This window comes from Columba livia, chromosome 1, assembly GCF_036013475.1.
Source record: "Columba livia isolate bColLiv1 breed racing homer chromosome 1, bColLiv1.pat.W.v2, whole genome shotgun sequence".
Taxonomy (NCBI): domain Eukaryota; kingdom Metazoa; phylum Chordata; class Aves; order Columbiformes; family Columbidae; genus Columba; species Columba livia.
The window spans coordinates 210,664,762-210,674,990 of NC_088602.1; positions in this window are offsets into that span (position 1 = coordinate 210,664,762).

The following is a 10,229-nucleotide window of genomic DNA, read 5'->3' on the forward strand; positions in this document are numbered from 1 at the left end:
AAAAATAAACATTTAAAGATGCTTCTAGGGGTTGAGATGGGTTGGGAGCGTTTGCACCCCATGAGCTTCCCCTCCATCATTTTTCACCTCTATTTTTTCCCCAAATCTCTATATTTCTCCCAAAATAACCCTCCCCCCCAAACAGTTTGTAAATTAAGCTACACCTACGTAGCCTGGAAGAAAAGGTGGAGCCGTATTGAAGCGAGAAAGCTCTTTCTTTTGGTCAGCTAGAGGGCTTTGTTTTCGTGGCGGTGTCACCGTCGGGGTGACGGGAATTTCTCCGCCAACCCACTGGACCCCAGGTTGAATTCTCCGCTATTTTGGAAACAACCTTTGGCTTCTGTTGCTGTGACTCTTCCTTTTGCCATCAAGGTTTTTGGGGGACGCGAGAAGCCGAGTTGCCGTGTCCCTTGTTCCCACCATCACCCTCCATGATGAGCTTTTCCCGACCCGCAGGTGGGTTTGGTGAGCGCGGAAGGAGCCGGACGTGGGAACAACCCCCAGCAGAGCTTTGGGGCTCATCCTCCTGCCTCCATGCTTGAACCCCAACCCATCTCTCTCTTTACGTGTCCATCCATCCCTCAAAACGCGCTGGAGAGCCGGGGCGCCCCGTCCCGTCCCCTCCTGGTGGGTGTCCCCGTCAGCCGGGACCCTCCTTTGGGAAGGCTGGGAGGTGTTTGACGATTTTCTCTTCTTTTTGCTTCTTTTTTTGCTCGTTCGAGTCCTGCTGGCACTTGAGCGGGCTGTTCGCAGTGTGAGAAATGGCCACGGCTTGACCGCCTGGGGTTGGTACCTGTCGTGTGATACTTGAAGAGATCAGGGGTGTTTTGCCCTTTGGTTGAGTCACCTCTTTATTTTTGCTTATATTTTCTCTTTTTCTTGCGGTGTCGATGCAGCGGGCACATCCGCCACCCCGATGAAGAAATGCCTCTTCTCTAAGAGTATAACCTCTCCAATAGTTGTGTATAATTCAAGAACTGTAAACATTTTTTAAAAAAATAATAAAATATGTATATACCTTGAAGCTTGGCTGATGCTTCATGGCTGGTAGCTTGGGCTTGCAGGGAAGACCGTGGACCTTCCAGTGTTGACTCCACGTCCCACCAGGACTTCACTCATGACCCATCTACACCAGATTGAAGCCCTTCCAGGGAATCTTCTGCCTGGAGATGATCTGCTGGATATGGAAGCAGAGGTTGTGGCTTGGACTGGATGATCTGCTGGAGGTGGGAGCAGAGGTTGTGGGTTGCACTGGATGATCTGCTGGAGGTGGGAGCAGAGGTTGTGGCTTGGACTGGATGATCTGCTGGAGGTGGGAGCAGAGGTTGTGGCTTGGACTGGATGATCTGCTGGAGGTGGGAGCAGAGGTTGTGGGTTGCACTGGATGATCTGCTGGAGGTGGGAGCAGAGGTTGTGGGTTGCACTGGATGATCTGCTGGAGGTGGGAGCAGAGGTGGCTTGGACTGGATGATCTGCTGGAGGTGGGAGCAGAGGTTGTGGCTTGGACTGGATGATCTGCTGGAGGTGAGAGCAGAGGTTGTGGGTTGCACTGGATGATCTGCTGGAGGTGGGAGCAGAGGTTGTGGGTTGCACTGGATGATCTGCTGGAGGTGGGAGCAGAGGTGGCTTGGACTGGATGATCTGCTGGAGGTGGGAGCAGAGGTTGTGGCTTGGACTGGATGATCTGCTGGAGGTGGGAGCAGAGGTTGTGGCTCGGACTGGATGATCTCCAGAGGTCCCTTCCACCCCCAACCAGTCTATGATTCCATTATTGTGCACACCCAATGCGTTGATGGCTGTTCTTGGCATAGTTGGCTCCTTCTCCAGCTCCGTGCAGGTGGCCAGGTGATGTCCGTCCATGCCCGGTGACCACAACTGAGGCACCAAAGCTGGTTTTTGAGGTTTTGGGCTGGAAATGGGTGCTAAGTGCAGCCACAGGGCAACCACCCTGCCCTCGTAGGGCGGATTTCTTCCAAGGTTCCTTCTTGCAGCAGGACGAGTCATTGCAGGTGACACCACGGCCATTGTGGGAGCCGTTTGGTGGCCCGTAATTGTGGCAGAGGTGGCTGTTTGCTGTATAATCACGCCTAATTTTGGCTTGATGTTATGGGGGGATTTGGTTGACGTATACGGGGGATGTGACCGGGAGTCGGGGTGGTTCAAGGACCCCAAGCTGGTGTTTTGGGGGCCACAGGTGACCAGGGAAGATGACAACAGCCTGGCATGTGGCTTGTCCTCAACCTGCTTTAACTCGCTTTGCCTGCTGTCCCAAATTTGGTGGCGCTGAGCGAGACCTTCCTCTCCATCCTCCTCCTCCCGCACTCTTCCAGGTCCAGCCCTTGCTGTTTGTCACCCGAGGATCCAGCCTGGGGACAGGGTGGCAGGTCCGTGTCGTGCCAGTGCCACCTGCTGCCAGCACCCAGCCTGGCAGCCCTGGGCACCTTCGGGGGCTGCTGGGTGGGGACACCCTGTCCCAGTGACACCTCCTGGGGTCACCAGCCCTCCGGACTCCGTCCCTTGCCCTGGGGACCTGCACCCCCTTCTGCTGTGTCCCCTCCAATTCGGGGTGGCCTTTAGTGCCAGCTGGGGGGGGTGGCACTGTCCCCTCTGCCCAGCAGGTGGCCCCCGTGCCACACCAGTGGCCTCCCACTCTGCCCAGTATAGGGTAGAGCTGACCCCAGTGCTGGGTTCCCTCCCTGTCCCCTGGATGTGGCCCCATCGCTGCTCTGTCCCTGGATCCCAGGTGCCACCCACAGTCCCCACTTGGGATCTGGGGCTCAGCTTTGCCCAGTCCGCACTCCCACAGACCCCCCAGGAGGTGGGTGCTGCCTGGGGAGCTCAGTGCTGGGGTGACATGGGGGACAGGGACCCATAGCTGGTGGGTGCTGCTTGGTGCTCCCGGGAGGACCTGGAGGCCTCATCCTGCCCTGTCTGTGTTGATGTTGAAGGACATTGAAGGGCAATGAACTGAGCATTGGACCTCCCCCCGGGCTCTGGGTGCCGTCCCCACAGGGCTTTGGGTGCCATCCCATTGGGGCTTTGGGTGCCACCTACATGGGGATCTGGGTGCCATCCCCATAGGGCTTTGGGTGTCATCTCCATTGTGTTTTGGGTGCCATCTCCTCTGGGCTTAGGGTGACATCCCCACAGGGCTTTGGGTGCCATCCCTATGGGGCTCTGTTTGGTACCATCATAAACCCTTGAGTACCTTCCCCATGGGGCCCTGGGTGTCATCCCCAAGGGACTGTGGGTGCCATCCCCATAGTGCTTCGGGTGCCATCTCCACAGGGCTCTGGGTGCCATCCCCAAGGGCTTTGGGTGCCATCTCCACGCACCTCCAGGTGCCATCTCCATGGAGATCTGGGTGCCATCCACATGGAGGTCTGGGTGTCATCTCCAAGGGAGTCAGGGTGCTATCCCCACAGTGCTTTGGATGCCATCTCCATGGGGGTCTGGATGTCATCTGCACACAGCTCTGGGTGACATCCCTGTGGAGTTCTAAGCACCTTCCCTGCAGGGCTCTGGGTGCCATGTCCAAGGGACTTTGGGTGCCTTCTCCATAGGACTCTGGGTGCCATCCTCATGGAGGTCTGGGTGCCATGCCCAGGGGACCTCTGATGCCTTCTCCATGGGACTCTGGGTGCCATCACCATGGAGATCCGTGTGCCATGCCTAAGGGACACTGGGTGCCTTCTCCATGGGACTCTGGGTGCCATCCTCGTGGAAGTCTGCGTGCCATCTCCATGAGGATCTGGGTGCCATCACCATGGAGATCTGGTTGCCATCCCCATGGGGCTTTGGGTGCAACTCCCATCAGGTTCTTGCTGCCACCACCGAAGAGCCTGGGGTGTCATCCCTGTGGGGGTCTGCACACCATGTTCATGGGGCTCTGGGTGCCGTCCCCATGGCCACGTAGCCCCTGTGACGTGGGGAACAAGCCAGTGGGTGCTCAGGGCTCTGGGGCTGCTGACGGGGTGAGGGGGATGTTCAGTCCCCCCCTGGCTTTGGACCTTCCCCTGCAGGAATGGCTCCTCATCCCCCTTCGACACCCGAAGGAGCTTTGGGGGCTGCCCTGCCTGAGGGGGCTGCACACCCATCTGGATGTGACCCCAAGGGACACCAGCACTGCCAAGGCCACCATCCAGGAGGGACGTGCACTTCGAGCCCCAAACAGGCATCGAGACTTACGGTGACCCCGATGGCCACGGGGGACACCTGAGCCTGCTCCGCCTGCCCCGCACCGGCTCCAGTTACATCCCGAATTGTTCCCTCCTGGCTGGAAGAAATGCCGTCAGCGCCGGCGGATCGGTGGCCATTACTAATGCATGATGCTCTGGTGGGAGACGGCTGCGCCTGACCCCCCGCGACATGGCTGGGCCCCCCCAAACCACCTGCATCCCTCAGGGAGGGCTGGAGGGACAGAGGTGGGTTTGGGGAGGGGTCTTGTTCCCTCCTGGCTTCATCCAGGCCCCGAGCATCAGCTCAGGCCGGTGCTGGACGTGTCTGGTCAGGGTTTGGTGAACACACGTGGTCCAGCTGGAACACGAGCGCGGTGGGGCTGGGACCATGGCCACGCTTGTCCAAGAAGGACCCTCCATCCCGACCACATCCCAGGTGACCAGGAGTGATTCTGCACAGGACTTCACAGCTCGGTGCATATTTGCTGACAAATAATCTCTGTTTTCCCCATTTCTGCCCCATTTGCAGCCAGGAGTTCTCCCTCCCTTCCCAATTTGTAGCTCTTTTTCCCCAACTCCTCTCCTTCACCCCCCGTTTTCCCTCTCCCCAGCTGAGTGTGGTGATGCCGAACCCGACACCTTCACCCTCACCCACCCAGGACCAAGAACCCCCGCAAAGCCGGGTGGTCCAACCCGCCAGGGTGGGATGCTCATCCCTGCACATCCCACCTCAGGGTGACACCATCGGGATCAACAGCAGCACCAACCTCCCCATCCCTGAGCTTCACCCCTATTTTTAAGCCAAGATCTCACAGTTCGGGGGGTGGATTTTGCCAGCAGCGGCCTCACCGGTGCCGTAAAACGTGCCGGGGAGGGCTCCCTGGCTAATGCACTCGGGTTGCGTTCCCTCATCCCTCCACATCAATATTGCATTATCATTTCCATCCCCATCTGAGCCCAGCGAGGAGCTGCGGAAAGAAACCCGGCCCCGGCCGAGCCCCCGCACCGAGCGTCGCCGGGTCTCAGCGCCGGCTTTGCCCGACCCCCCTCCGCCTTTCCCGCGCCTCCTCCAGGTCCTTCTCCATTAAATATTCGGCTGAGGAACAAAAGAAGACGATGTAAATTTTTAAACAGGGCCATTTGCTCCGCTCAGTTTACGTGGGCTGAGGCCCCGATGAAATTTTGGCTGTACCTTCGTGGAGCCAAAATATCGATGGTGCCGGGGAGAGGGATGAGCCTGGCGCCGAGGGGTCCCATGCTGAGCTTGGGTTGCACCATGCAGGTCACCCGTGGTGCCTTCCAGCTCTTGGGGACCATCCTGGGGTCTCAGGGTGGGCATGAGGGTCATCCCAGGTGCCTCCTTGCTTGGGGACCATGCCAGGGCCTTGGGGATCGTTCATGGTGTTGGGAACAGTCATGGGAAACACCAAAGGTGCCTCCCTGCTTGGGGACCACCCTGGGGTCTCATGGTCCATCCCTGGGCATTAGGTACCAAGGTTCCCCCCAGTTTGGCGACCATCCTGGGGTCTGAGGGATCATCCTGGTTTCCGGGGACCATCTGGGATGCTTCCCTGCTTGGGGACCACATCAGAATCTCAGGAACCATTCCAGAGTCTCCAGGGCCTTGGGCTCTTGGGGACCATCCAAGATGCTTCCCTGCTTGGGAACAATCCCGGAGCCTTGGGGACCACTCCAGGTCATGGGGACTATCCCAGGTTCTTGAAGACCATCTGGGGTGCCCCCCTGTTTGGGGACCATTCAGGGGTCTTGGAGACTGTCCCAGGGTCTAGTAGCCATCCAGGGTGCCTCCCTACTTGAGGATCACCCCAGGGTCTCAGGGACCACCACAGGCAATCCCAGACAATCCCAGGCTCTCAGGACCATCCTGTGGCATGGAGACCACCTGGGGTGCCTTGGCAACCATCCTGGCATCTTGGGGACCACCTCGGGGTCTTGGGGACCATCTCAAGTCTTGAGGACTATCCGAGGTGCATCCTTGCTTGAGGACCACCCTGTGCTCTTGGAGACCACCCAGAGTGTGTCCCAGCTCAGGGACCACCCCAGGGTTTGGGACCCATCCTGGGGGACCACCCAGGGTTCCCCCTTTCTCCAGCACCCCCTTGGGGTGCAACAGACACCAAGATGGAGCTCAGCCCCATCCTGATGGTCACCCAAGATCCAGCACCCTCACCCCATCCCAGCCCTCTCCTCCTCCTCGCGTCCCCCAACTTTTGAGGGTGCCGTCCCCCCACCGACCCCCCAACCCCCATGCTTCACAGCCCCAAACGCCTCTTCCCAGGGGCTTTGACCCCCCCCCACCAAAAAATCCAGGAGGCACCGACCAGCTTCTCCCACTGGCCTGTGGGAACCCGATCCTGGTCCCAGCGGGCAGCCCGGCCCCAAACTGGTCGGGCTGGTTTGCCGCACTGGAGCCCAGTGCTGCACACGCACTTTCCGGGGAGGGGGGAGCAAAGCGGGGGGCTGCAGTGACACCCCCCATGTATATTTATATATATACATATATATCGTTTGCATCCATGTGGGTCTTCTTTTTTTTTTTTTTTGGGGGGGGAGAAATTTAATCAGAGGGAGATGATTTGGGAGGGGGGATGTAATTTTAGGTGAGAGGGGATATAATATTTTGGGGGGGGGAGAAATTTAATTGGAGGGGGATGATTTGCAAAGGTGGGATGTAATTTTAGTGGAGAGGGGATATAATTTTTGGGGGGAGTGGGAAATTTAATTGAAGAGGGATAATTTGAGAGGGGGGGAATGTAATTTTCGGGGAGAGGGGATGTAAGTTTTTTTGGGGGGGTGCACCGGTGCGGGTCATGCCCGTGGCTCAGGGTTCGGGCAAAGCAGGGGGACCCCTCCATCAGCCCGGGGACAGCCGGGGAGCCATGGCCCCCCCGTGGCCATCACACCAGCCGTGTGGGTGTCCCCCCCTCCCCACAACCAGTAGCGGGGTCGCGCCCCCCCCGTGGCCCATCGCCGTCCCCTCGGGGCGGGCGGCGGCAGCTGCGGGCGCGGCGGCTGCTCTCGGGTTGCGCTCGGGGGGGCGTGAAAAGCTACGCGGGGGGAGATCGGGATCGTTTTCCGTCTCCCCCCCTCGCTGGGGGGGTAGTTTAGGGAGCGGGAAACCGGATCGGCCGCGCTCGGGCGGCTCAGGTGCGCGGCCGGGATGGAGCCGCCGGTGTCCGGTGTCCGACAGCCGGTGAGCGGCCCCGACGGCAGCGCCGGGGCGGGTCGGGTCGGACCCGCTTATAAAAATCCCCCCCCAAGGGGAAGGAACCGCCGGTTTAGGGCTCGGCCCTTCCCCGGTCCCTACGCGGCCGCCGCCCCCGGGATGGAGCCGCCCGCCCCGAGGCCGCGGTGATGGGCGGGCGCCGCCTCCCACCCCATTAAGGGAAGGGAAGAGGCGGGGGGGGGCCTTTTTTGCTTGGCTTAGGAGCCCCACCCCGCGCTGGGGGAGCACTGGGGGGTCCCAGCAGCAGCGCCCCGAGGTGGGCGAAGGGGTAACAGGGGCAGCTACAGCCCCGGGGGTGGGGTACGGGGGGTGTGTGTATGGGGGGTGGCCCAAGGTGAGCCCGGCCCCCCCCCACCCTCCCCGTTCCATCCCCCCCCGCCCCATGCCCGGCTCCACCTTCCGGGGCACCTGGGCCAATTGGGAGCCGCAGGGGGGTCCCCCCCGGCCGGGCTAAGGCCGCTGCCGCCGCCGCTCCCCGGCCACTTGGGCGAGCGCCGGGGCGGCGGTGGGGACCCCCCCGGGGAGCACTGGGGGGGACAGTGGGGGTCCCGTGTCCGCCCATTCCCGGGGTGAGCCCCCCCGCTCCCTCCCGTCGGGTCCCGCTTTGGCGGAGGCAGCGCCGGGAGCAGAGGTAAGTGCGGCCGCCTCGGCCCCGGGGAGGGGGGGGTCGGGTCCGGCTGGGGACCCCCCCGGGGCTCAGGGTCACCCCCCGCTTCCCTCTGGTCCCCCCACGCAGGATCGGGCCCCGGGCGGCGTGTCCTACCCTCTCCCCGCTTTTCCTCGACGTGGGGTCTCCCCCGATTCAGACTGAGCCCCCCTCAACTTCTCCTCTCTCCAAGCGCCCCCCCCCCCAACTCCCGGGGTCCCCCCAAACCTTTGCCGTCGGTGGGAGTTGCCGGGGTGGGGGGGGGTGTCGCATCATTCACATCCCATAGAGGCAAAACGGGTGACAACGAAATGAGGGTCTGGCCCCATCGCCGGCAGCCGCAGACGCCCCTTGGTCTCGGGGGTGTTATTTTGGGGTTCGGGGGTGCCCCACCCACCCACCCGGTGTGTTGTGTCACCTCTTTGCAGCCCCGATGGCAGTTCCAGTGTCACCAAATAGCGACCGTAACGAAAGCCCGGCCGAGGGGGATCCCCCAGCCTGGGAGGGGTGCTGCTTTTTGGGAGGGGTGTCCATGCCCCCCGCCCGCCGGGTAAACACCCCCCTGTCACCCTTGCCACCACCCCGGGGGTTCGAAGGGTGGAGGGACCCGGGGGGGCTCAGGCGTGTCCCCAGCCCAGCCTGGGGACACTGAAACCTCCGTTGAAGGGGCAGGGTGGGGTCCTGCCCCAGCTGGGGGGTGCTGTGGGGTGAGGGGGGTCCCCCAGGTGCTGGGACAACTGTGCCGGGTGTCTCCAGCACTGCGGCACAAATCTGCCCGGTTTAGCCCCAAAACGGGGCTCCTGGCTACTCCATCTCCTCCGTCCCTGTCCCCATCTCCATCCCTGTCCCCATCTGAAGCCTTGTCCTTGTTCCTGTCTCTGTCCCTGACCACGTTCCCGTCCCCATCTCCATCTTTGTCCCCATCCCTGTTCCTGTCTCTGTCCCCATCTTTATCCTCGTCCCCACCCTTGTCCCGGTCTCTCCCCATGCCTCTCTCCACCCCTGTCCCCATCTTTGTCCTGTCTCTGTCCCCATCTCTGTTCCCATCCCTGTTCCTGTCCCTGTCTCCATTGCTGTGTCCACCCTCATCCCCATCTCTGTCCCCATCCCTCTGTCCCTGTCCTATTTCTTGTCCCCATCTCCATCTCAGTTCCCAATCCAATCCCATCCCCACCCATGTCCCTCCATCCCATCCCCGTCCCTGTCCCCGTCCCCATCCTCACCCAGACTCTCCCCAGCCATGAAACCCAGGGGAGGGGGAACCTGCATCCACACAATTTGGGGTGTCAAACATGGGTGGGCGCCATCCCCCCCTGCACCCCCCAACAGGGATGACATTGGCGGTGGCCATGGCCCCAAGCCGCCACTGTCCCTGTCCCTTGCTGAGGCAGAGGCCGAGCACCATCTTGGTGCTGTTGGTGCCACCAGCTGACACCAGTGGCCTTTTGGCGTTGGGCATGGGATTTTGCCCCACTGGGCCCCTAAATGGTGCTTGGGGACCAGGGGACCCCAACGTCCCCATGCCGAAGGTCTTGGGCCTTGCGGCAGAGCCCTTGGGGGGGCTGCCGGGAGCGGGGCCGGGGGGGTCCGGGGGGAGCAGCATCCGCAATGCGGCAGCTCCCAACGTCACGAGCCGGGGTGCGGCGGCTCCGCAGAGGGGCAGGCTCAGCCCCGCGGCCTGGGCTGCCGCAGTGGCCTTACCGGAGCCAGGGGGATGGGGACAAGGGGGGGACACCCCCCCAAAGCTGCCACCCCATCCTCAAACCGGGTGCGATGTGGCACCCGCAGTCGCGGGGCCCGATCCTGCCTGGCGCGGTGCCGGGGCGGCCGACGGCGGGGATTAGGCGAAGCCGTCGCTTTCAAAGTCACGCCAAGGATGGCGGCGGGTTCGGCCTCACCCACAGGCCCCAGGGACCCATGTCCCCAAGCCACCGCAGCGCCGGGGCGGTGTCCCCCAGGTGAGGACGGTGCCGCGGCCTTGGGGTCTCCCCTTCCTTTGGGGCTTTGGGGGGCTCCTCCAGGCTTTCGGGGTGCGATGGCTTTGCTGATGGAGCCCAAAAGGTGGGTGCAGATGGGGGGGGACACATCCGTCCCCACTGGCATTAACCCCTCCATGCGCAACGCTCCCCCGGTGACGGGGACGGCCAAGCCGAGCGAG